Source organism: Globicephala melas, chromosome 12 (genome assembly GCF_963455315.2).
Source record: "Globicephala melas chromosome 12, mGloMel1.2, whole genome shotgun sequence".
NCBI lineage: Eukaryota > Metazoa > Chordata > Mammalia > Artiodactyla > Delphinidae > Globicephala > Globicephala melas.
This window is the reverse complement of record NC_083325.1, coordinates 81,633,907-81,659,767: the sequence shown is the minus strand read 5'-3', so window position 1 is coordinate 81,659,767 and position 25,861 is coordinate 81,633,907. Positions and strand designations below refer to the sequence as shown.

The 25,861-nt window shown below is 46.2% G+C and overlaps 1 non-coding gene across 1 annotated transcript; it reads right to left on the bottom strand.

Annotated features, from left to right (window-relative positions):
• Nucleotides 1-1,171: 1,171 nt before the first annotated feature.
• Nucleotides 1,172-1,278, bottom strand: LOC115846129 (U6 spliceosomal RNA). The gene has a single exon (XR_004036798.1). It is a non-coding gene; the product is annotated as a U6 spliceosomal RNA (small nuclear RNA).
• Nucleotides 1,279-25,861: the final 24,583 nt, after the last annotated feature.

Here is a 25,861-nt window from a genome sequence, read left to right as displayed (position 1 = left end):
AGGGTTCCCTTTTCTCCATATCCTCACCAACACTTGTTATTTGTTGTCTTTCTGATAACAGCCATTCTGACAGGTGTGAGGTGATATCTCATATGGTTTTTCATTTGCATTTCCCTGATGATTATTGGTCATCTGTATGTCTTCTTTGTAACAATGTCTATTCAGGTTCTCTGTCCATTTTTAAATTGGGTTGTTTACTTTGTCAAGGTTGAGTTGTATGCGTTCTTTGTATATTTTGGATATTAATCCCTGATCAGATATATTGTTTGCAAATATCTTCTCCCATTCAGTAGACTGCCTTTTCATTTTGTTGATCATTTCCTTTTTAGTTTAATGTAGTCCCATTTGTTTACTTTTGCTTTTGTTTCCCTTTCCTGAGCAGACAGATCCAAAAAAAAAAAAAAAAAAAAAAAAAAATTGCTAAGACCAGTGCCAAAGAGTATGCTGCCTATGTTTTCTTCTAGGAGTTTTATGGTTTCAGTTCTTACAACTGAGTCTTTAATCCGTTTGAATTTATTTTTATATATGATGTGAGAAAGTAGTCCAGTTTGATTCTTTTCCATGTTGCTGCCCATTTATTGAAGAGGCTGTCTTTTCCCCATGGTATATTCTTGCCTTCTTTGTCATACACTAACTGACCACATAAGTGTGGATTCATTTCTGGGCTCTCTATTCTTTTCCATCAATCTATATGTCTTTTTGTTCCAGTACTATACTGTTTTGATGACTATAGCTTTGTAGTGTAGTTTGAAATCAAGGAGTGTGATTCTTCCATCTTTGTTCTTTCTCAAGATTGTTTTCGCTATTTGGGATCTTCCGTGTTTTCTTACAAATTTTAGAATTATTTGTTCTAGCTCTGTGAAAAACGCCATTGGTATTTTGATAGGGATTGCACTGAATCTGTAGATTGCCTTGGGTAGTATGGTCATTTTAACAATATTAATTTTCCCAATTCATGAGCATGCTGTATCTTTCTATCTGTGTCATCTTCAATTTCTTTCATCAGTGTCTGATAGTTTTCAGAGTACAGGTCTCTTATTGTCTTGGTTAGCTTTATTCCTAGGTATTTTATTCTTTTTGATGCAATTGTAAGTGGGATTGTTTTCTTAATTTTTCTTTCTGAGAGTTCACTGTTAGTGAATAGAAATGCAACAGATTTCTGTATATTAACAAAAATATGGAACACTTCACAAATTTGCATGTCATCCTTGCACAGGAGCCATGCTAATCTCCTCTGGATCATTCCAATTTTAGTATATGTGCTGCCAAGGTGAGCACTGTCATAGATTTTTTTTACCCTTCCTCATCCACAAACTTTTCCCTGTAACTGTGGAGGGCCCTCCCACCTGGCTTTTGGCTTGGCCATGTGATTTGCTTTGACCCCTGGGGTTTAGCAAATGAGATGCAGACTGAAGCTTCAAAAGCCCTCACTCAGGTGGGTTTACTGGTCTTGCCCTCCTGTCATCACCACAAGAACGTGCCTGGGCTAGTCTGCTTTGGGCTGAAAGATAAGCAGAGCAGAACACAGTTTCCTTGGAGATTCTAACCAAGGCCTTCCAGGACCAGCTGACATCTGGCCAACCCAGGCCATGTGAGTGAGGCCAGGTAACATAACTGAACACAGCTCAGGCTCCCGAACCCCACAGACTGTGCACTGAATTTGTTGCTGCATGCCACTGCAGTTTTGTGGGTATAGTAAGTCCCCTACATATGAATGAGTTCTGTTCCCAGAGTGCGTTCATAAGTCCAGTTGGTTCATAAGTCCAACAAACTTAGCCTAGGTACCCAACTAACACAGTCGGCTACTGTACAGGTTTATAATACTTTTCACACAAATAATACATAAAAAACAAACAGAAAAAAATAAAGAATACATTTTTTTTTAAGAAGATGTTGGGGGTAGGAGTTTATTAATTAATTTATTTTTGCTGTGCTGCATCTTCGTTTCTGTGCGAGGGCTTTCTCTAGTTGTGGCAAGGGGGGCCACTCTTCATCGTGGTGAGCGGGCCTCTGACTATCGCGGCCTCTCCTGTTGTGGAGCACAAGCTCCAGACGCACAGGCTCAGTAGTTGTGGCTCACGGGCTTAGTTGCTCCACGGCATGTGGGATCCTCCCAGACCAGGGCTCGAACCTGTGTCCCCTGTATTAGCAGGCAGATTCTCAACCACTGCGCCACCAGGGAAGCCCAAGAATACATTTTTAATCTTACAGTTCAGTACCTTGAAAAGCACAGCACAGTACCAGCTGCATCACCGCTGCTTTTACGCTTACTTCTGGACATCCCGGGCTTGAAATGAAGATAATGTACTACTGTACCCTATATAGTACTGTACAGTAAACTACACAAAAGCGCAACGGCATGTAGAGGATACACACATGTGACAATGTACGCCAGTTACGTGAACTAACTTACATGATTGGATATGCGAACGCACGTTCGCATCTTTGAAAGTTTGAAACTTGAAGGTTCCTATGTAGGGGGCTTACTGGACTTGCTATATAGCATTATTGCAGCAATAGATAACATACAGGAACTTTATAAGGGGGTCAATAAGCACACTTTCCACTGGCCTTAGTTAGAATGGTGATGATTGTGATAGGAGTGCTAATTATTCATTACTAGGTTTTGGATACCTACAGACTTTTCTAGGAACGTTCTATGTTTTATTTCTAATTCTCACAATAAACTTACAAGGTTGGCAAAGCAAAAAGACCATCGCCACTTCTGCTACTTACTGAGCTGTGCACACCAGTGACTGAGGCCATAGACAGTGGGCTCAGATGGCCTGGGTTCAAATTCCAACTTCACCTCCCTTCTCGTGTTGTAACTTTGGGCAACAAAGAGGTTATACTTATCCCCTCTGTGCTTTTGTGTCCAAATACGGGGATCATAATAATATCTATCTCCTAGAACTGTTAGGAGGAATGAATAAGGTGACACACAAAGTGCTTAAAGCAATGCCCAGTGCACCATGATCGTGAACGTCCCTGTCATCGTTTTTATTAGATGACAGCCCTGGGCTGAGCATCTTATATAAATGCCCTCACTTATTCTCACAAAAACCCAGGAGAAAGGTCTTACGATCTCCATCTTATTGAAGAGGAAGCTGCAGGTAGAGGGGTTGGGACTCAGACCATCCAGCTGAGAGGTGCTGAGTAAACCGGGATCAAATCCAAAGGCCAAGCTGGTTCTCCAGGCCGCTGCCCCTCATTGGTCCCAGATGGTTTCTATTCCCTGTGCTTGGGAAGGACGGCCAAGTTGTCCCAGGAGCTGTCCTAGGCTGACGTGGGCTCCGTGAGGCTCTGCGGGGGCTGCTTTCTCCCATCTCCCTCTACAGGAGGCCCCAGCGAAGCATATGGGAGGTGTGGGATGCAGTGTAAACCTCTGTCCATGCCTGGACGAGAGACCCTCGCACGGCGCTCCTGTCCACCTCCGCCCGACTCATCATGAGACTGGATCCTCTGCTCCTTGTCTGTGTCCGTTTCCCAGTGCTCTGCAATGAACATCACTTCCGTCACTGCCTTCCCCCGAGGCAGCCCTGGGACTCAGAACAGTGTGGGAGTGATCTCCCTCGGGGCTCCAATGCGCTGTCCCGTCCTCTGCAGACTGAACCTCGCTGGTGCAGGGCACTGTCCAGACCTGGGGGGCCCAGAGGGAACCTGACGGGTGGGCTAGGCGACCCAGCCCTGCAGCAGCATCCCGCCACCCGCTTGGAGCATGTGTCTCCCCGCAGTGTCTCCCCCTGCTTCTGCTGCATCCTCAGGGCTCACCAGCTCTCCCCGATCCAGCACTGGTCACCTGGAAACGCCGCTGTGCACATCCCTCCAGACATGGGGCTGTGCAGCCTGCCAAGTGTGCTTCTAGTGCTCTCTGTTCTGTTTTCTTTTGTATAATCCCAGAACAATTTCTGAATAAGTGTGTGCCAACAGTTTTACATTGAAGGATGGGATAAGTATGGGGGGCTTTTGACTTTTGACTTACACCTTTGTTTTCCAATCAGTTGTCTTCCTTATGGGAATGAGATCCCTGGAAGACAAGGACTAAATCTAATTGCTCTCTAGGTCCTCAGACCCGCCCCCGCATAGCGGAGCGGAGCGCTCAGAAATGTTTGCTGAATGAATGCGTGAATGAGAGAATGTCTGCAAACAGAGCTTTTCCTTTATTATCTGTGACCAAGACCCTCCTGGTGCTTCTTCTCCAGTGAACAAGTCTCTGAATTTTCCCCATGAGCTTGAGTCTCTGCCGAGGTAAGTTGTCTGGCAACATCTCACCCTGGATACGACTTTCCGCCACCAGAATTCCCTGTTCTGCTGCACATCCTGCTCTGTGAGCTCCTGGACCTCCATCCCTTGGCCTCACCATGTGGTACCAGTCTGGTCCTCCCTGGCAGGGCACAAGGAGGGCTGGTACACCCCTTCTAGGAAGAAGAACAAAGCAGCAGAGTTTTAGGGTATGCCCCGTGGCCTTCCATGACACCTGGCCTGCAACCATGAAAGCCATGAATTCTCAGAGTCCTACGTCTGTGACTCTCCCGTCCTGTCCCTTGCTGGCTGCAGCTCTAGGACCTTCCAGTGCGAAGGCCTGTAGGTGCATCTTCAGAGGCAACAGAGCAGAGTAACTGGGACCAACCTGACACCTGACAGCAGAGCAGGCCTGGAAGGAGACATCCCTCAGGCCACACTGTGGGAGGCGAAGCAGATTGAGGCCTCCCGGGGCCTGGGGCTGAGAAGAAACCAAGGGTGTGAGAACCAGCTTAGGCCCGAGAGAGCACCCTGGGGCTGGGCAGGGAGGGAGCCGTCTCAACCACATTTCCTGGAATCAGAATGTACTCTCCTCACCCTCCCATCCTTACGCTTGTCTCTAGAAAGAAATCCAGAGGCACGGCCTAGATTCCATCCTCCCGCACATGAGCTGCTCCCCTCTCTCCAAGGTTTTCCTCAGGAAGATGACTGTTGTGCTGCAGTAGTGGCCCCTGGCAGCTCTCCAGCCTCTGGGAACTTTTGTTCCCTCAGCCATCCATCTGTGGGCTTGGTCTGGGCTGTGAGGAATGATACGTGCGGGGCCCACACAGTGGGGTTTAGGTCTTTGTTTCCAAGCAGGCCACAATCCCTGCAGAGCCATGGGCAATGAAGGCCATGAGAGAAGAGAGAATGGACTCCTGATGCTGTACAGATGTTCTCGGGGGAGACTTAAACTCACAGGAGATGTTGGAGGTTGGGCCACTATCCACAGCAGCAGTATTACCACTCTGATACGTGGTTGACCCTGGATGGTGGTGGTCCCTGGGGCAGCCCAGGTGGACTTGAGCACAGAAGGTAGAGACACAGGTGGACGATCCTGCTCTTCTCAGTTGAGGTGGAGTCCAGAAAAGAGGAGGGACCTGGCAGCCCTCTGCCATGGGAGGATATAGAAGATAAGTTCTGTCTGATACTTTGCCGACTCCAAATGCCCCTGGGAGTGCCTAGAAGAGCCATAATTGCCTGATGAATTAGCGCACCTATTAGACCTGGAGGACGACGGGCTTCCCTCTATTAATGTTGCTTTGGAGCAGGGACTTTCTTTAAAGAGTTTAGAAAATTGCACCAATAGGTCTTTGCTTTCATGACCACTGTAAAACTACTCTGCGTAACCTGGTTTTATCTAGCCTAGGGTTTTAGAACTTTTTGAAATCACAGATTCTCTGTACAGTAAGTCCCCTACATGCGAACCTTCAAGTTGTGAGCTTTCAAAGATGTGAATGTGCGTTCCATCAACGTCAGGCGTGAGTGAGATTGCAGCTTGCCCTCCGTCTACCGTTGCTGACGATCCTTCAGCTCTACCATCTCCCACCTCCTCTCCCTCCTCCAGTCAGTGACTCTTCTTACCTGTTCACTTGATTCCAGCCCCTGTATGCCAGCTGTTGTACTGTATTACTGTACTTTTCAAGGTACTGTTCTGTAAGATTAAAAATGTTTTATTTTTTGTGTTTGGTTTTTATGTTTTACTTGTGTGAAAAGTATGATAAACCTATTACAGTACAGTACTATAAAGCCATTTGGGTACCTAGGCTAACTTTGTTGGACTTATGAACAAATTGGACTTCAGAACGTGCTCTCGGAATGGAACTCGTTCGTATGTAGGGGACTTACTGTAATTTAAAAAAGGAAGCGCAAAAATATTGATTCAGATGACCTTACGTTAATAAACAAAATTTGTGTGGTATTTGTGTAGGAACCAAGGTAGTTCTGGCATTTCAACTTCATTTTAGTATAGGCCAGCTTTAGTCCATGTTTCAGCCAACCAGTGAACGGAACAAAGTCCTTTCTAGCCTTCCCAGACTACAACATTAAACCTGGAATCTCTGTGGGTAGTGGTTCCCTATCCACAATTCAGCCTGATCCAACTTTATGTTCTTTCCACCATTATCCCACTTTCTTCCTATGTGTTCCCATACCAACCCCCAAATTCTGTCTGGATACACTGGAAAAAATTATAATTACTAATGTAATAGATGGAGAAGGGTGTATATGAGGCCTCTAAGTCTTCTTTCCTTTCTATATTTCTTTATTTTGGTCATAGGAAAGCAAGTTTAATAAACCATAGCTAGAGCTGCAGTTAAGTGCATGGCATAGCTGGTGTTTATTGTGTTTGGAAAAAAGTACTGATTTTGACTGGGGATCAGGGAACCACTTGGAGACGGAAGATGAAACTGGAACTCACTCCAGGGATAATATCTTCATGCAACCTTACTTCAAAAAATAATAATTTCACAACATATGCCTAAAACTGAACCTGCTTTGCAAAGGGGGAAACCATGTAGGGTAATGTTAAAGCATGAGTTTCCACAGCAAGTCCATGTTCAAATTCACGTATTAGTGGTAGGAAATCATCTGAAAATTGTGATTTTTGTAGTATATCTAAGTATTAGTTTGCTAGGGCAGCCCAAACAAAGTGCTACCAGCTGCCTTTGCCCCATGTCTTGTTCCCCGGTCATGGCTGGTATCTCCTTTCATCTTGAGGAATCCATAACTCCATTGCCGCGCTGGCTGCCTGATCTCGGCACCAGCAGTGGGCTTTCTCAGGTTGGCTGCGTGCTCAGCGTTTTGAAGTGGTTTCTGTGAGCTTTCATCAGAGCCCATCATAAAAATCGCTGCAACACCTTTTCTTGTAACATATGTTATTGGGATGTCAGAATGATCACACGTCTCACACTTGCTGTATTTTTTTTTTAAAAAAACTTAAAAAAATAAATATTCATCCATTGTGAATAAAGAACGCTCGCCTCCCTTGCTTCCTTTCCAGCCTCACCTGCTCTGCCTTCGCGCAGCTTGGTCGTCTCTCTTCTGCTTTATGTCCAGAGCCTCCTCCTGGGTCTCCTCATCTCTCATCTATCTCCATCCTGTCCATTTTCCTCTCCACAGCCAGAATGACCTTTCCAGAACACAGATCCGTCTATGTCACCTTTCTACTTGAAATGGAATCCAATCCCCTCTGTCCCCAGGGACAGTTCTGAAATCCCTCACATGGTCTCCCAGGCTTTCATGCTTCCTCACTCAGCTGTCACTTGCCCCTTCTCCACTCTCTTTGTACATTCTAGCCTCACCAAGCAGTGAGCCGGCCACCCGACATCATGACTTTCAGGATGCTTTTCTGTGCCTTCCCCCATGGTTGTTTTCTCGGCTTGATGGTTCTCAACTCCCACCCTGTCTCTTGTTCAGATTTTTCTCTCCTATATGAATTGGTTCTAATAGCACGTCTTCTGCTGAAGCTTTCCTTGATCTAGTAGATATAGTCAACCTTTCTTCCATGTAATTTTTGTGCGCACCTGCACTAGGGATGACCCTCTCTTTTACTGTTTACACATTTGTCTCTTTGAAGGCAGGGAACACTCTTCCTCTTTATAAGCCATCATGTCAAAGTTTGTATTTTGATGCACTGGTCATTGTTTGTTAATTTCATTTGTATTTATTGTATTTTGGCCATCTACAGCACAGTACAAGCAACGCTCTCCAGTAGAACTTTCGGAGGGGATGGATATATTCTGTATTTGCTCTGTCCAATATGGTAGTGACGGGCTACACTTAAATGTGGCTATTTAAATTTAATTTTTAATTAATCAAAACCCAATCAAATTGACAATTCAATTCCTTAGTTGTACTAGCCACATTTCAGGCGACCATTGACCACCTGCCACTGGTAGCTACCATATTGCATAGAGCAAGTGCACTTAAGCAAGAAAGTGGGAGATTACTTAAAGTTTTCAAATTCTTCCTGGGATAGTATTACCCCTACTCGTTTGATTAACAAATATTTTATCTGTGAATACTGCAAAAGGGAGACTTTAATTTCTATCTCTTTTTTTTGTAAAGAAATATGTAATTAGTATGCACGGATTAATGTGGTTTAAGAGTGCTTAGATTTGAAGCAGGAGTCTTTAAAATTATTAAGTAAATATTCCTAGAGGCAGAAGGATGAGTTCCATCATGAATGGAACTCTTACATAAATCTGGACTCAGTGAGATCACCCAATTTTCAGAGTTTAACTTTCAAGGCCTGTTTATAGCTCACCAGTTCCGTGAAGCATGTTTCTGAAAAAGTGTGTTTACATGGAGACAGTCTTCCAATAAATATAACAAATTAACAGGCTCTGCACGTAGCTTGGCTGTAATTATTCGCCTTTTTGACGTCTTCCTTTATTTATGTAATATGTAATAAATCCGGAACATACTCATTGGATGGTACATTGTTTTATATCAAATGTAAATGTTAGGTTTTATGACCATTTACCATAGTTCCTGTTGAACATTACAATTTACTTACTTCATGATGTTTTGGTTTTCATCATCATTAATATTTCACTCATTTTCCACTTGCCATACATTTATTTAACACCTACTGAGGCCTTCTATCTTGTGGTGTGTGTGGGGAGAAAGATGAATCAGATACTGACTGGGTCGTCTAGGGTCCACAGGCTGGAGGGAGAAACAGACAGACAAACACAGGCCACACAATGTGGCTTCTCTGTGACTGAATTTGTATGGGAGCGTTGAGGAGGGAGCCATGTCTTTTCTTTGGAAGCTGGGGAAATTTTCATGAAGAAAATACCACTTGAAAAGACCGTGGGGCATTAGTTCACCAGCAGGGGTAGCACATTGCAAAATGAAGGGCCAACAGGAAAGAAATTGAGGCCTGAAAACGTGTGGTGTGTGGGAGAAGAGTGAGGATTTGGTGAGGCTGAGGCGTGGGTGCCAGAGCTTTGGGAATGGGTTGGTGGAAAAGAAGGGTGGAAAGTTACTGAGAGTCACATCTGAGGATGACTATTAGATATGTTTTGAAAATATTTTGACTTTTGGGTAAGAAATCCTTGCTATGAATTTTAAGAACATTTTAAAATAATTTTAAACAGTGTAACTGAAGGACCATAGACTTTAGTGTTGGCGAGACCTAGGGCTGAATCCATACTCAGCTGTTTAACTATGTAAAATTATGCTAGTTTCTTAACCTTCCCCAGCCTCAGTTTTCTCACATGTGAACTGTTGACTGCCTCCTCTATCTGGAATGCTTTTTCTCTACATAGCTGCATGACTAATGCCTTCACCTCCTTAAATATTCCTTCTATGGTCTGAATGTTTGCGTCTCTGCAAAACTCATACATTGAAATCCTAACCCCCAAAGATGGTAGTATTAGGAGGTAGGGCTTTTGGGAGTTTCTACCCTCGTGTATGGGATTAGTATCTTTATAAAGGAAGCTCCAGAGAGATCCCTAGCCCCTTCTGCCATGGGAGGACGGAGCTAGGAAGAAGACCCTCACGAGAATGTGACCACACGGGTGCCTTGACATTGGAGTTCTAGCCTCCAGAACTGTGAGAAACAAATTTCTGTTGCATAAGCCACTGAGTCTGTGGTATTTTGTCATAGCAGCCAGAACAGACTAAGACCATTCTCAGCGAGGGCTACCCTCACTCCCCGTTTAGAAACGCAGCCTGCCCGTAGCAATCATTTTTGACCTCTCTAATCCTCCTCTGCCTTTCTTCTTTACTCCTCAGAGCACTTGATTACCTTTTAACGTACTGTACATTTGCTTATTTATCATGTCGATGGTTTATCATCTTCCCCAGCCCTGTTAGAATGTAGGCTCCATATTTTTCAAATATGGTGACAGCTAGGGACCTCCTTTTTAAAATCACCATTGATTGAGTAGTTAATAACACCCCCTCCCCATGTGCGTTCATCTTTCAAGCTTCTAGATACAGGCCTGTGTCTATGGTCTCCATTCCATTCCACTTGTCCATCTGTTCCAGCGCCTCCTAATTTAATTGGTATAGTTTTATAACGACCCTCAGTCTGGTAAGTGTAGTAACCCCCTACTCCCAAACTCATCGATTTTCTTCACAACGGGTTCAGCTATTCCCAGTGCTTTGCTCTTCGTGACAGGAGTTTCCAAGACCACCCTCAGGCTTGACGATTTGCTAGGAGGACTCACGGGACTCAGAAGGTTGCACTCAAAGCTACGGTTTATTGCAGCAAAAGGCTGCAGATCAAAATCATCAGACAGAAAAGGGACATGGGGCAGAGTGTACGAGAAATGAGGTGCAAGCTTCCAGCGGAGGCACATGGGGACACAGAGTCCTCCCAGCAGCAATGTGTGACATCGCATGTATGTGTCACGACCTGGGGAGCACACCTGAATCTAGTGCAGGGCTTTTATTGGGGGGTCTGTCAGGGAGACACGCAGCAACCTGCATGACTGACCTCAGCTCCTCGGATTTCAGACCCTTCTGAGTAACCCCCTCTAGCTCTGAGAGAAAAAGTCGTCACCATAAATCACATTCTCAGGATGATTGTATCAGGCCAGAGTAGTACAGCACGACCCGTGGCCTCAAGCACACAAAAGCAGTCTAATCAGACAGAATATTCCGAGGACTCGGGGGTATTTCCCAGGAGCTGGCTAACCAGTCCAGAAGAGAAGCCTTTCTCTGGAATGTGCAGGGTTTGAGCAACCTAGGGCTGCTGCGTTAACCCTTTCCTGCCCACTCTTCCTTTTGGATTTTAGGGTTAGCTTATCAAGTTCTACCAAAATAAAACAAACCCCAGCCCCCACCAAAAAAACCCCCCCAAAACCTTGTTGAAATTCATGTGTTAAACGTACAGATTAATTTGAGGAAAACGCCTTCTTTATGATGGTGATCTTTATAATAAGCATGGTAGAGATGACCATTTATAAAGGTCTTCTTTTATGTCCTTGTACATATTTTTACAATTTTTCTTAATAAAAATCCTGTACATCTTTTGCTGGATTTTTCTGAGCTCTTTTACAGTTTGTTACACTTGTTCATGCCTCCCTCTATCCCCACTTGAGACGGGGATAATGTCCCCATCTCAAACTTTTTTAATGAGTCACATTGACAAAGTCCCTTTTGCCATAAAAGGTAACATTCAGCTGTTCTGGGGAATAGGAAGTGGGCATCTTGGGGGGCGGCGTTTTTCAGCCTACTTCCCCAGACAATGGCATTGTTTGTAGATAGGTATAGGTTTTTTTTTGTTTTTTTCTTTTCTGCCACGCCAGGCAGCATGTGGGATTTTAATTCCCCAACCAGGGACTGAGCGCGCCCTGGCAGTGGAAGTGCAGAGTCTTAACCACTGGACCGCCAGGGGAGTCCCGGTATAGTTTTTTTGTTCTCTCCTTATTTTCAATTCTTATACCTTAGCTGTTTTTCTTTTCTTATTTTTGCCTGTTGGGTTATCTAGGACCTCTAACACGCTGTTGGAGGAGGCAACGATGGCAAGCAGTGCTCCTTCTGTGGTAGCAATGCCTCGGATACTTCCCCGTTATATTTATCTTTGCTGTGAGGGTTTGCCAGAAAGTCTGTCAGGTTATGAAGACTTTTATGTCTCCACCTATTTGGGTCCAACAGCTGCTTTCATCACGCACGTTTGCCGGTAAGCTCCGTCATGACTGCCTCTCAGATGCCTCATGACTATGGACACACAGAGTAACCTAGCTCCTAAGCAGAAGGCTGCCGTCCACCTTATCGACTCACTGAGTTTGGGTTGTTAGCTATGGCAGGAAACCCTGAGACACGAATCTTCTCCCGAACAACCCCAAGCCCGTCTTCCAAACACGACGCGGTGGGCTTTAGCACTGCCTGTGCAGACTCCTTGCTACCAAGCTTTGGTGCACCCTCGCCTGGTCCCCTATCCCCTCATGCAGCTCCCATCTCCCCTCCTCCAAACAGACGCACATGCACTCCCATCATCTTTCCCGAAGCTACACCGCCTAAAACCATCCTGTAATCAACCAGCTCTCCCCGCTCTCTCTCTCCCCTCCAGCTTCGCCCTTTGTAATTTTGAGCGTTCGTATTATAGATAAAGGGTATAAAGCGGAATGCTACAATATCCTTCATCCCCAAGTGTGGTTGGGTTTATGTGCTATTCAGGGAGCCCCGGGTACTTCAGTGATGAACAGAGCGGAGGACACTTACGAGCAACGGCAGAGTAGTTAAAATGACTGATGGAGAAATTGAGGTGGTGTTTCAGCCTCCGGTCAGGTGGCCGAGGAGAAAGGAAGGAGTAATTAAGATGGTTGGGTGATGCTTCTGGCAGAGAGCAAGGCTCTGCAGGCTGTAAGCAAGTCAGCAGGGATAGGGGTCAGCAAAGGGAACAGGGTGACGTGGAGACAGCTCATTCATGGAAATGAAGGAAGGGGTGAGACACTGAACATGACCAGGAGGAGGGAGCTGGTCAGGTGCTGCCACGGAGAAGGTTGCAGCCACGAGAGAGTCCTTTGCTCCAATATCGAGGAAGAAAGAGGAGGTGAGTCCCTTTTCTCCAGCCCCTCATGTTGACTAATGACATTTTCTTTATCACAATTCTGCTGATGGAGGAGGGACAACGAACGTCAGTTCAATGCTGATTCTATCTCAAATTAGCCTTTGACTCATGGAACTGGCGAGAATTAGTTTTTTTCTTCCCCAAAGTTTCAAGCTAAGCCAACACTCCCTTGAGGAGCGACAAGGACCCTGTCTTCTGTCCCTGTTCCTGCCGACTTCTCCTCCTAGCTGGCTGAGTCAGAAAGAGCTGGGAGGCTGGAATGGCTTTGCCCCTGCCTGCCCATGACCATCCTCAGCGTCCAGCTTCTCTGGAGCTGACTGCACTGAAGCGTGGAGCAGGGTGAAGGGGGAATTCGCTCTCTTCTCAGCAGTGTATTGTCTAGCTTGCCAAGGAAATAGCCTCCGTTTGTGGGCCCCGAGACATCTGTGCTAGAATCGCCTGGGGTGTGTTCCTGAAAGCTCTTTTCTAAGCCCCATCCTACACCTTCTGCACCAAATCTTCCCGTTACAGCTTCGGAATCTGTATTTTCTAGCAAGCTTGGAAGCAATGCTTTTGCAAACTTCAAGTTTGAAAACCACTGCTCCGGGGCCGTACCTTCTCACTGGATCTTCTCTCTCAGTTGTTTCCTTCTCCTCACTCGGATCTGGTCCGGATTCACTGAGCAGCTTTGCAGCACCACAGGGCAGGGCTCCCAGAGTCAGATCTTTGCCTGGATGGTCTGGCATCCCCACTCCCTTTTCTACCGCTGTGGAGGCCCTGCTTCTCATTCCCATCCTTGCTTGGGGAATAAAGTGACCAGCACTTCCTGATTGCTTGGGGAGGTAGGGTAGAAGTCTGGGGACACGGTCACCCCATGAACCGGACCTCAGACCCACCTAGGGACTTGACATGAGGTAATCATGGAAATGCAGCTCCTGGGAGAAGTATGAACAGGCCAGTCTGCAGGGGCCGTATCTGTGTTCCTCTGCAGCTCACTTACCTGCCGAGGACCTCCCTACATCTGCCAGCAAACCCTCTGCCCCCACTGGACTGGCTGCTCTGTGAGGACAGAGGGGTGTTTGCTGGTGTATTAGTTAGGCTTCTCCAGAAAAACAGAACCAATAGGATTATTATCTACAGACAGTGCTATAGATATATAGACACATCTATCTATTTATGCACCTATGGTGTATCTATCATCTATCTTTATCTACCTATGCACATATTCATGCCATGCATGTCTTGTGTATGTATGTATCTATTGAGACTTTAAAGAATGGGTTCATGTGGTTGTGAGGGCTGTCAAGTCTCAAATCTGTAGGGCACACAGCAGGTCGGAGATTCAGGTAAAAGTCTTGAGTTTGAAGGCTGGAAACCAGGCAGAATTTTTTCGTTGTAGTCTGGAGGTGGAACTCCTTCTTCTTTGAGAAACCTCAGTCTTTGCCTTTCAAGATCTTTCACTGATACGATGAGGCCATCCACGTGATGAAGGGTGAGCTGCCTTACTCAAAGTTCACTGATTTAAATGTTAATCGCATCTAAACGTACTTCCACTGCAACATCTAGACCGGTGTTTGACCAAACTGGGCACCATAATCTAGCCAAGCTGACATATAAAATTAACCATCACAACTGGCTTGCTTTTAATCATTTCTTTTTTTTTTTTTTTTATCCCCAGTACCTTCCAATCCCAGGATAGAACAAAAATGGCTAAATATGTAGAAAAGGGTTAAAAGTGAAATCTAAGCATGAAATCAATCTGCTGCCCACACTCTGGTCAGAGTAGGACAAAAGAACCAGTGAAGGCTGGTTGTCGTGTCTCCATAGGGCCCTGTTGGTTGGAATGTGGCATCGGCAGAAGGCCGGAGAGCACCGCGCCCTTTCTGCTCCAGAGCAGGCCAGTTTTCTTTCCTTTAGTGGCAGCAACACTGATGAGTACAGTCCTCCTAGGTGAGAAAGCGCAAGCCAGTTCGGCTGGCCGTTTGGAGGATCTGAAACTCTTCGCCCTGATATCTGTTTGCACTTAGTGTTGTGCGAGATTAGCGCTTCTGTTCCGAAAGTGGAGTGTAGTCCTGTGAATTCAATCAAGGTATATACTTTCGTGTGTGTGTGCTGCACAGAATTGCGCTTAGCAATTTGCCACCGTTTCTGATTAAATTCTTATCGCTTGGCAGGAAGGTGATGGCTGGAAGCAGGTCTTAGGATTGCAGGCAAGAACCCTGTGTTTTTTCTACTCTGAAATCATGTCTTATTGTCTGAGCTGCAGGTTTAGAGGCAAAATAAATCTGACTTTCTAAAAAGCCTTTTTTTTTTTTCTTGCTATACGATAGCTGTGTATTTAGGGCAAAGCTGTTGGAGGATTTTACAAAAACACAAATGTGTGGTTTCATGCCATTGCAGATAGGAAACGTGTGCTACTGCCGCTCTGAAGCCTCTGGGGCTATTTGCGAGACCATGAGCTTCTCATTTATCATTAATCCCTTTTCTGTTGGTGGACATTTCTTTGGACTTTTCTTTTCCTCCCTAAGGTAGTAGAGTGAGCAAGAGAAGGCAAATAAGAATTCATATTTCCTATTAAGTGCTATCAAGCATTTCACGATTACGATCTCCTTCGATCCTCACGACTGTGACACGGTGACTGGTGTGTACTGATGTCCCCATTTTACAGATGAGAAAACTGAGGATTGGGGAAGATAAATAACTTGCCTAAGGAGTCACTTATATGATCTTATATGTCTCAGAGGCTAATGCTGCGTTTGAGTTTCATTAAGAAAAAAATCGCACAGCCCAAGAAAAAGGTTTTGTCTTGGTTGACCACGCTGGACCACGGGTAAGGGTCTCAGTTAGCTAGAGCCTAATTTTGTGATGACCCCTGTCTTCCTGCTCAGGTATTGGGGTGCTCCTTGCTTGCATCATTCCATGGTTGCCGGGTGGGTGGTATTAGGACGAAGAATGGTCTGTCTTCTCTGGCTCACTCGAGCCCCTGACATTATTCCCTGAATGAAATGTGACACCAGATCACAAGAATTTATTTAGTTTGGCGTGCAAGGAAAAAGCCTAACGGTATTGCTCAAATCGGATCTTCAGCTAATGGCCACACTCGCTAAGAGGCCATTCCCCTGCAGAAACGGGCTTTACAAACATGACGTGCAGCACTAAAAATTTGGAAAGGATAAATAAAAAATAACATTGCCCATACTTACATCATTCAAACTACTGTCAACATCTTAAGGTTATGGCCAGTAGTGCTGTAACTGGCTGGGACCAGCTTGGGAAACCCAACTGGGTGCTTTTATTCCCCATTTCATGTTCAAAGACATAGCGACATCACATTGGCAGCTTGAACTAGGTCATGGTGGGAATATTTACATCACAGTAATCGGCACGTACTACAAACCAAGGCTTTTTAATTTTTTGCTTGTTAAACATTTGTCACTACTCACCCGGCTATTGTCTTCCGGTCGTTTTTTTTAAATATATATTTTAAACATAGTGTCATTTATTTTTTTTTTCATTTAACATAACACAAGCATTTTCTCCTGGTATTAAGAAAAAACTTATAAGCATCATTTTTTAAAATAGAAGCAAGATTCTTTACCAAATAGATGTACTATGAATTATTTAATGGTTCAAATTCTTGGGCAGATATATTGCTTTCAGTGATTAAAAGTTGTGCTTTAGTGAGCGTATTTATGTATTACGTATCAGGTGCCAGAAATAGACTTACTGGGTAAACTGACATCAAACTCCTTGGCTCCTGGTGAGTGGTGCCTTGTGCAAATAGCTTAGCAGTCTGAGTTTCAGTTTTCTCTCTCGTCCTCTCTTCGCCATTAGCTCCTGAGTTCCCTAAAATCCGTGACTTGCATCTTACTTTGTATCCTTAGTACCCAGTGCAGTGCCTGGCTTATGGAAAATGCTCAGTAGTTATGAACCGAAATAATGCCTCATTTACGCCTAAAAGGGGTGTACTAATTTTCAATAGTGCCTGCAATTTCCCCCAAACCCTGGAGGACACTGAGACGATCGGTAAAGTCTACAAAAAAGGCAGCTTATGTTAGGGGGTGAAAAATGTTATCTTGATATTGTGCTAGTTTGTGAAATAGAAGTGCTGGAAGTAAAAGAAGATAAAACAGCCCCACGTGCTCTCTCGAATGCTTGGAGGAGGCTGGAGGTCTTGGAACACTGAAGGATGTGAGCTGGGACCCACCCCAGCTTCTTCGGGATGTTTTTCTTGAACATTCCAGGATTTGTAGGTCCCCGTTCCTCTGATCTTCAAAAGCATCCTTCCTGACCAGCTACTGTGGCTCTAAAGCTGTCTTCCCCACCCAAGTAACATGGGCCCAATGGCCAGGGGAGACACATCTCAGACACTTCAGGGCCATAGCTTAGCAGCACCCTCTCAGCTCTCATCTACCCTTGTTCGCAGTCTGTTAGACTCCCCCTCCAACTTGACAAGGTCTCCTCCACTAATCTTTGATATTTTCTCAGTGTAAGCCTCCTTGCTCTCTGTCACCATAGAGAGAACCCAAGAGATCAGAGTTTGACTCCTAGCTTTGCTGTTTACTAGTAGTTTGCCCTCTGTCAAGGGATTTCACTCTTTGGGTCTCAGTTTTATGATCTGTAAAAATAGTTTCAGGATTATGAGAAAGTCCAGTGAACTCTCTGTGTGGACAAGGCAGTCAACGAAAGTTCTCACTGTTATTTTTGTCTAAGGAATTGGGGTCACCTTCTGATATTTTTCACTCTTGGCAACCTTGAGTAGAAACTTCCAAGCTGGCCCCCCTCTCTAGCTTCACCTCCAAGTCCAAACCTCACCTTCCTCCCCATCCAGCCTGCCTTTGTAGCATGCAGGTTTCAGCTTTCCTTTCCAGTTGTCACTCCCATGTGAGTTTAGCCTCCCAGTAAAGCCCGACGCATCTGAGACCAGGAGCTGGGTGTTCCTTCTACTCCCGGGGAGCCTGAGAATGCAGGATGTACTCACTGATTGACTGGGTTGAGTGGTCTTCTTTTTTAAAAGGAGGGGTGACACTCTCTCCTCTTAAACTCATTTCGTATTAACAAGCTGATTTCAGTTTCCTGGTCCCTTTGAACTCAGAATGAGGTTCTGGACCTGAGGCTTCCTGCAGTCATTAAGCTCAGTCAGCCTGGAACTCATTTTACCTTCACCGATGCTGCATGGCTGCCCTGCTTATTAGCACTGCTTCTGCCTCCTATTTCTGGGCAGGGATTTGTATTTTTCGTGCTGTTTAACTCAGTTTTCTCAATGACCTTGAAGATGAGTCCCATTCTACAGAGGAAGAACCTGAGCCTGGAGACATCTAAATGCTTGCACAAGCTTGCTCAGGAAGGAAGGGGGTGGGAATTAAAAGCCCCGTCTTTGTGGTTCCACAGCTTGTACTCTATCACGGGTCTTCCCTGAATCCCGATTTCATTATTTATAAAATGAGAATAAAATACTCTATTTATCACAGAAGACAGTTGTGCAGACCTAGCAAGAGGCAGTCTATGTGTGGTGAAGACACGTGCCCTTGATTCTAGTACTGGACAAAGTTGGGTCAGAGCAGTTGGGGTTAAGAAGTGGCCGGAACATAGACGTGTTGCTGTTTGCGATTCAGTCCTTCCTATGTGAATCCTGAGTGATCAGTATTTGAAGGTGACGCCACCAGGGTGGAGACCAGGTGGGAGGTGACCCCACTAGAACCAGGGATGATAAAAAAGTAAGTAAAAGTAAGTAAGTGCCTGCCGATGCAGGGGACACCGGTTCGTGCCCCGGTCCGGGAAGATCCCACATGCCGCGGAGCGGCTGGGCCCGGGAGCCATGGCCGCTGAGCCTGCGCGTCCGGAGCCTGTGCTCCGCAACGGGAGAGGCCACAGCAGTGAGAGGCCCGCGTACCGCAAAAAAAAAAAAAAAAAAAGTAAGTGAGGAGAGTCAGTAGAAGACGGGCCACAGTCTGAGAGCCCCTGTTCTCTACTGGGGGGGTAGCTGGGGGTAACGAAAGAAACCTGCAGTGTATTGAATGATACGTGCATTGTCTACAGTTACGCTAAAATTAACTGTTCAGTAAATTTAACCAAGAGAATTACTGGCTGCGTTAACTTGGGGCAAGGTTTTAAACCTGTTTCTAGGGCTGAAAAAGGAGCTTCTTATGATGACGAAATCAAATAATACCTGTGAAGCATCCAGCTCCGTGCATGACTTGGAGTAACGTTTGTCTCCAGAGCAGCGCTTAACGGAGATTCTTAATGCATTAACATGTCAAGTCAATAACAGAACATAACAGAGCTTGTTAAAGGCGCAGATCGGGAGCCATTTGAATGGAGAGGAGGACCTCGTTGAGATGCTGAAGGGTCTGGAGCGGTCCAGCAGCACTCTTTTCAGAACGGGGCTTGAACCACGCTTATATTTACTGGGGGGCACAGGTGAGGCTGGGGTGCTGCCAGAGAAACACTCCGAAAGTGGCAACCCCCCACCGGGTGGAGTTCCTCGAAATTTCAGAAGTCCTCACTTCTAGTTAAACTAATGAATTGCCAAGTCTGAGCACTGTGCGTCCCAAGAGTAAAATCTGTTTGCCTTCGGGCTTCTCTTCTAAATCTCCTTACTGTCTGGCCGACTCCTCCTGCTTTTGAAAAGGAGAGAAACATTTGCAGCCCAAGCCACCGCTGTGTTGAAACGTGCGTGTTAAAACGTTCCGGTCCCAGCAACAGTGCAAGAGGGCTCCTCTTCTCCACATCCTCTCCAGCATTTATTGTTTGTAGATTCTTTGATGATGGCCATCCTGACCGGTGTGAGGTGATACCTCATTGTAGTTCGGATTTACATTTCTCTAATGATTAGCGATGTTGAGCATCCTTTCATGTGTTGGTTGGCAGTCTGTATATATTCTTTGGAGAAATGTCTATTTAGGTCTTCAGCCCATTTTTGGATTGGGTTGTTTGTTTTTATGATATTGAGCTGCATGTGCTGCTTGTATATTTTGGAGATTAATCCTTTGTCAGTTGCTTCATTTGCAAATGCTTTCTCCCATTCTGAGGGTTGTCTTTTCATCTTGTTTATGGTTTCCTTTGCTGTGCAAAAGCTTTGAAGTTTCGTTAGGTCCCATTTATTTTTGTTTTTATTTCCATTTCTCTAGGAGGTGGGTCAAAAAGGATCTTGCTGTGATTTATGTCACAGAGTGTTCTGCCTATGTTTTCCTCTAAGAGTTTGATAGTGTCTGGCCTTACTTTTAGGTCTTTTATGGAATCTAAAAAAATAAAGATTCTGAAGAACCTAGGGGCAGGACAGGAATAAAGATGCAGACGTACAGAATGGACTTGAGGACACAGGGAGGGGGAAGGGTAAGCTGGGACGAAATGAGAGAGTGGCATGGACATATACCCACTACCAAATGTAAAATAGATAGCTAGTGGGAAGCGGCCACATAGCACAGGGAGATCAGCTCGGTGCTTTGTGTCCACCTAGAGGGGAGGGATAGGGAGGGTGGGAGGGAGACGCAAGAGGGAGGAGATACGGGGATATATGTACACATGTAGCTGATTCACTTTGTTATAAAGCAGAAGCTAACACACCATTGTAAAGCAATTATACTCCAATAAAGTTGTTAAAAAAAATAAAAACATTCGGGTCTGGGTGAGGGTGCGGGGGTGAGGGTGGCCCTCTGCGGGGGTGAGGGTGGCCCTGTGTCACTGGCTGGGTGGACGTGCTCCTTCAGTCAGGGGCAGTGGCATTCTCATCCTGGGTGGGATTCCTGACAAAATAACCCATAACATAGCTGAGCCCCTCCCCCTGGGATGCTGGGCTGCACAATTTACCTTCGCGTCTGGTTAAGCATATTCTTACCACGTTCACAACAGGATTTGCAAGTGGAGGGCATAAGGCACTGGGGGAGGACACGGTCCTTTCCCCTCTCAGTGTGTGAAGTACCCGCAGTAGTTCCTGGGGCCGGGTGCAAAGCAGGAGAGGGCACGTGCGAGGTCCCTGGACCCAGCTGGGAGGCGCCCGGTAAAGGAGAGTGTCTGACGTCGGGCCTGGCGCGCAGGAGTCCCCCCGGGCGGCCTGTGCCCCCTGCTGGGCACGGGTGTAGCCCAGATGGCCTCTCCCCAGACTCACCGTGACCGTGAACAAAAGTGCGCCACAGGCGTCCGGCGTCGGCCTTGCTGCAATGTGAGAGAGGCTGTTGTGCGGTGATGTTTCCTCTCTTGTTTCCTGCTCTGAGGTGGGAGGGGGTGGGGGACCACCGGATGCTGAAGGGACAGTCAGGATCCCTTCCCACCTCCGTGCCCTTCCCCGGAGCCTGGCAGGTGGTGGGGAGACTCTTCCATGCGGTGACCTCCTCCAGGGCGGACACCAGGCTTCACCTCTATTTCCCCGCGTGGGGCACGTGACGGGCCCTTCGTTGGGGGCGGGGGGGTGGGACGTCTGCCCACGTGGGCCGTGGCAGTGCTTCCTCCTGGGTACTGAGTGGAGAAGGAACAAGAACCCGCTGTCCGGGTCGGCCGGCAGGGCCTGACCTAGTGGGCACTGCCTGTAGGGGTGGGACCTGGGCTGCCAATCACTCCTCGTCTTAAACCAGATCTCCTTGGCGCGGATGGGAAGAATCGCGTGTACAGACTTCCAGGGTCGTAATAAAGACGAAAGGAGATAATCTTTGTTAGGTGCCCCGTACACACCTGGCACGGAAATAGGCTTCAGTCAAAGTTGGTGTGCTTCTTCCCTCCCTCTGCCTTCTAACGTTTCCAGGTTTTTCGAAGTCTCTGAGAGTTTTTGTACTGGGGAGGAGTCCCCACAGCACTGGGCCTTGAGACAGAGTATCTGGATGTTGGTGCAGGATTTGCCTCTTCCCAGCCTCCTCCTGGCCTTGAGAGAAGCACTCCTGAGAGGCGGCGCTGAGTTCTCATCCAGGGCTTAGTCCCTGGCCTCACGCTGCCTGTATTTTCAATCTGTCTCTCCACGGATGAGCCAGGCAAATGGCTTAACCTCTCTCTGTCTCAATCCCTATCTGTGAAAGGAGGATAATAGTGGTTCCTGCCTCCTTGGGCTGTGATGGGTATTAGGAGAGATTAACACACGTCAAATGCTTAGTGAGTGCTCTATAAGGTTTAGCTATTACTTACTCACCTGCCAAATAAAATGGGAATAACACTACCAACCTTGGTCACGTGGATGGATATAAGCAGATAGAATGGAGTGTGAAGACACCTTTGAAACCTGTCGAGTACCACACACACGTGAGTCTTGTTATGTCACCCCCTGAACCTTCCTAGTGGCCCTTCACTCATCACTTGCTCCTCCAGGGAAATGACCGTCACTGCCTTGTGCCCCCACTAACTTCTGTTATAGCACCTGTAACTCTTATTGGCCTTTTGTTTACCTGTCTCCCTCCCTCACTAGACTGTACCTTCCTTATGCTAAGAGAATGCATCCAATTTGGTCCCCTTCCTCCAGTGCCCAGCTGGGGCTGTGCAATAAATGTTTGTGGAATGGATGCAGAACTAACTTCAAAGGAGCCAGGAGTGGACTAGGAAACCCTTGCCCACAGCTCTGACCTTTTTGACGCACTGATGCTTCTCTCTCTTCTGGTAAGCAAAGAAAATCTGCTTGTCTCTAACACCTGTGTGGATATGTTTGTACTAATATAGTAACAAAGTTGAACACAGCTAGTCAGTGTGACAGTTAGGTGCTCAGATACAAAAAAAAAAAATAAATAAATAAATAATAAATGGGCCCAGGGAAACATTAAGCATACAGATCTTCCTGTAAATTAACCCCCCATTTGTAAGTCTTGTTACTGTTGCTTAGAAAATAAAAAATCTCTTTTAATTACACCGTGCCAGTATGTATACTTTAGCAGGTTATTCTTCCAGGAGTTTTTGTACATATGTACATATTTATTTGCAAAGTGGGATCATATTATAGGTATTGCTTTGCAGTATGCTTTTATAATATTTAATGTACGAGGTAATAGTTTTCCAAATCATTACATTTTGGGGGGATGCTTTTTCACTAGTTGTATGGTATTTCGTCAAGTATGCATACCATAAATTGTCTAAACAGCATGTTATCGTTGGACAGAGTGCCTGGATGGAATTGCAGTCTATTTGAAGGCCATATCTTAAGCAAACAACCACATAAATAAATGCAAACTTACATCAGAGGTGAGTGCTATGAAGGAGTGGTCCATGGTGTCATCAGAGGGTGTGGCAGGGAGATTTTATTTGGTCAGAGAGAAAGTCGTGAGTGAGCCGTGAGCTGAGAGAATGTGGGGATCAAATAGATACAACGAATATCCAGGAATAGTACAGGGAAAAGGGAAGAGGGCCAAGAAAAGACCTGGGGGAATGTCAAGAGTTAAACTTGGTATTAAAAGAGGGGTCCATGATGGAGACAAAGAAGGACAGACGGATAAAAGAGACAGGAAGAGACTCAGGGGAGAGAGGCACTTCAGAAGCCAAAGGAGAAGGGTGCAGTGTTAAATGCTTCAGGGAGATCAAGTAAGACACAGGTGATGAAAATGTCCATTGGTGTAGAAAGTTCCATGTGACTAGTGACCTCCAAGGAAGCAGCTTCGTTGGAAGAGTTAGCTCAGAAGCCAGATTAATGGGAAGTGAATGGAGGGGTGGTTGGAGAAGAGGAAGTATACAGACTGGACTATAGTTTTTGGAGCATGTGGCTGTGCAAGTGACGAGGGAGCAGGTGATTGCTACCCCAGAACGTGGCGCGAGGCGTGGTTCTAGCGAGAGCTTTGCTGTCTCGTACCCACTGGGAAATCACCCAGACTTCCTGCGCCTGTGGCCCCCTGCCCTCACTCCCCTCGGGGCCCTGGCCCAACCAGAGGGTGGCATTTGTTTGCTTGTCTGTCTCTGTTTACTTTTGGTAAGAAATCTAAGGGTGAGACGTGAGTGTTAGGTTGCTAATACAGTGCCCTTCAGTAAGTACTGAATATTTGTCGAATGGGTTTTTTAAAATCCAACTTGGAACAGACGTGGGCTTTAAAAGACCAGCAGAGCAGAGGATAAGTATTCAGAAGAGAGAAGTGACACTCTCATGATGCAGGTGAAGGGCGTATCTGCAAGTAGACACAAGTAGAGGGGTGACACTCCTTCCTCTGAATCAGGAGAAAAGGCAGAGGGGTGGAAGGAAATACACAGATACAGTTTCAAAGACAGGGCAGGAATTGGAGGGAGCTCATTTCTGGTGGTCTCAATGTTTTCAGTGAAATATTTGAAAAGGATATCTGCTGTGTTAGGGTAGCAGGGAGAGGGGATCTGCTGTGATAGGGTAGCAGTGATAGTGGAAAGAGCTGGAAGAGGACAGAGGAGGTTTGTAACAACCAACAGAGGAATGAAATAGGGCTTTGGTGGGGTATATACTGGTGAAGGAAGCTCACAGTTTCCTGACTTGGCGCCCAGTGATCTGGACACACTTCAGTGTTATTGTAAATTGATGGCTTAAGTCAGGTTTTCCAAAGAAAACTCTGTCTGTTTTGGGGGATGTTTATAAACGGAAAAAACAACACAGGGTTTCATGAGCGGATCTTTTTGGGAAACACTGTTAAACATAATGAAATGGTTTTATTTACTGCGGGATCTTTAGAGCCTTTCACATGTTAATTTGCATCAAGACCCTGAGGAATGACCCTCAGGAAAGACACGTGAGACGCCACTTCTCCCTGTCTCTCTCTCTCTCTCTCTCTCTCTTTTCCTTTTTAGACCATAGCACTATTTTTCTAAGAAATTTTGAGGAACATTCTTAGGAAAACACTTTGGGAATTGCTGTCTCAAAGTGTTAGGCTATTTGGGTTTGAACAGAGAATCTGGAAACCAACAGTTTCCAAGGCCAGGATGGAGGGTTTCTAATGGCGGGAGTCCTGGCATCCGCTTAGGATGGTAACAGCGATATCTGAGACGGGAAAGCGTTCAGAGCAGATGCCTTGGCAGCCACCTACTGGGCAGAACAGATCTGAGAACCTACTTTTCTGTTTCTTTTGTCAGCCCGGGTGGGAAAGAGGCCATGGAGAAGAGAAAAAAAGTGTCCATTTGCCCCATTTGTCTGTTCCTCCTTTTGGAGTAGCTGGGTGAGTGGGTGTTGAGGGAGTCATCCCCCGACCAGGAGCCCAAGACCCTGGTTTTGTGGGTGGCAGAAGCCCTCTGAGAGTTTTCTAGGCCTTGTCCATCTTTTAAGCTGTTCATATAACCCTGAGGGATCCAAGCCACGGGGGGAGATTTCCAAAGGTTGCATGGAAGCTGAGAAGGATTGCACAAAAGATACCACGCACGGAATTGAACCCTCAAGAGAAAAATAACATTGTGATTAAGGCATGGAGCCCAGCTCAGCCTGCCCGTCTGCATCCGGGGCTGACATCAGAGGGGCGCACGTGTGTGAGGCTGGGGTCCCCCTTACCCAGGCTGCTTCCTCTCTGGCTGTTTCCAAGCTGCCAGTGGTGCCGGAGTGGCTGTGATCTGGACCTTCTCTTGTCCCGAGCTCTGCACACGCCTCCTTCGGTCCCCAGCGCCTCGCATGCTGCTTTCATTCGGACCAGCTTTGTGAGGTTGTGGGGATGATCCCCGTGGTCCTGTGCGAGACGAGGGAGGCCCAGGAAGGTCTGGGTGGCTGAGAGTAAGAAAAAGGAAAAGGAAGCGAATTTGTGGAGGAACGGTTCTCAGAGTATTGCTGTTTTGTCAGGATCTTCTCAGAAAAGAAACGTGACAAAATTAAAAGAGGAAAGTGGTGTATCTTCTATGATGAATTCTTGACTAAATTCCAGAAAATATCATTCTCATCACTGATTACATATATATTTTTGCAGGGCCCATTGTGGAGACCCTGCATCTCGGTAAATCTCAGAGTTGAGAGCGGGTCCAGGCGTTACTGTGGCGGCTCCAGGGGCTCCCCCTCAGCCTGGGGGCCGTCCCCTGAGTTCTAGACTCTTCCAACCTCATCTCTCAGCTCTGCAGGTCCACTTGCTCCCCCTGTTAGCCGTTCACCACTTTTCACTTAACTGACAACTCTGTGTCTAGAATTTTCCCTGCTCCATTTTCTGGCGTGGCCTCTCACTTCTGTATGAACCCTGACTG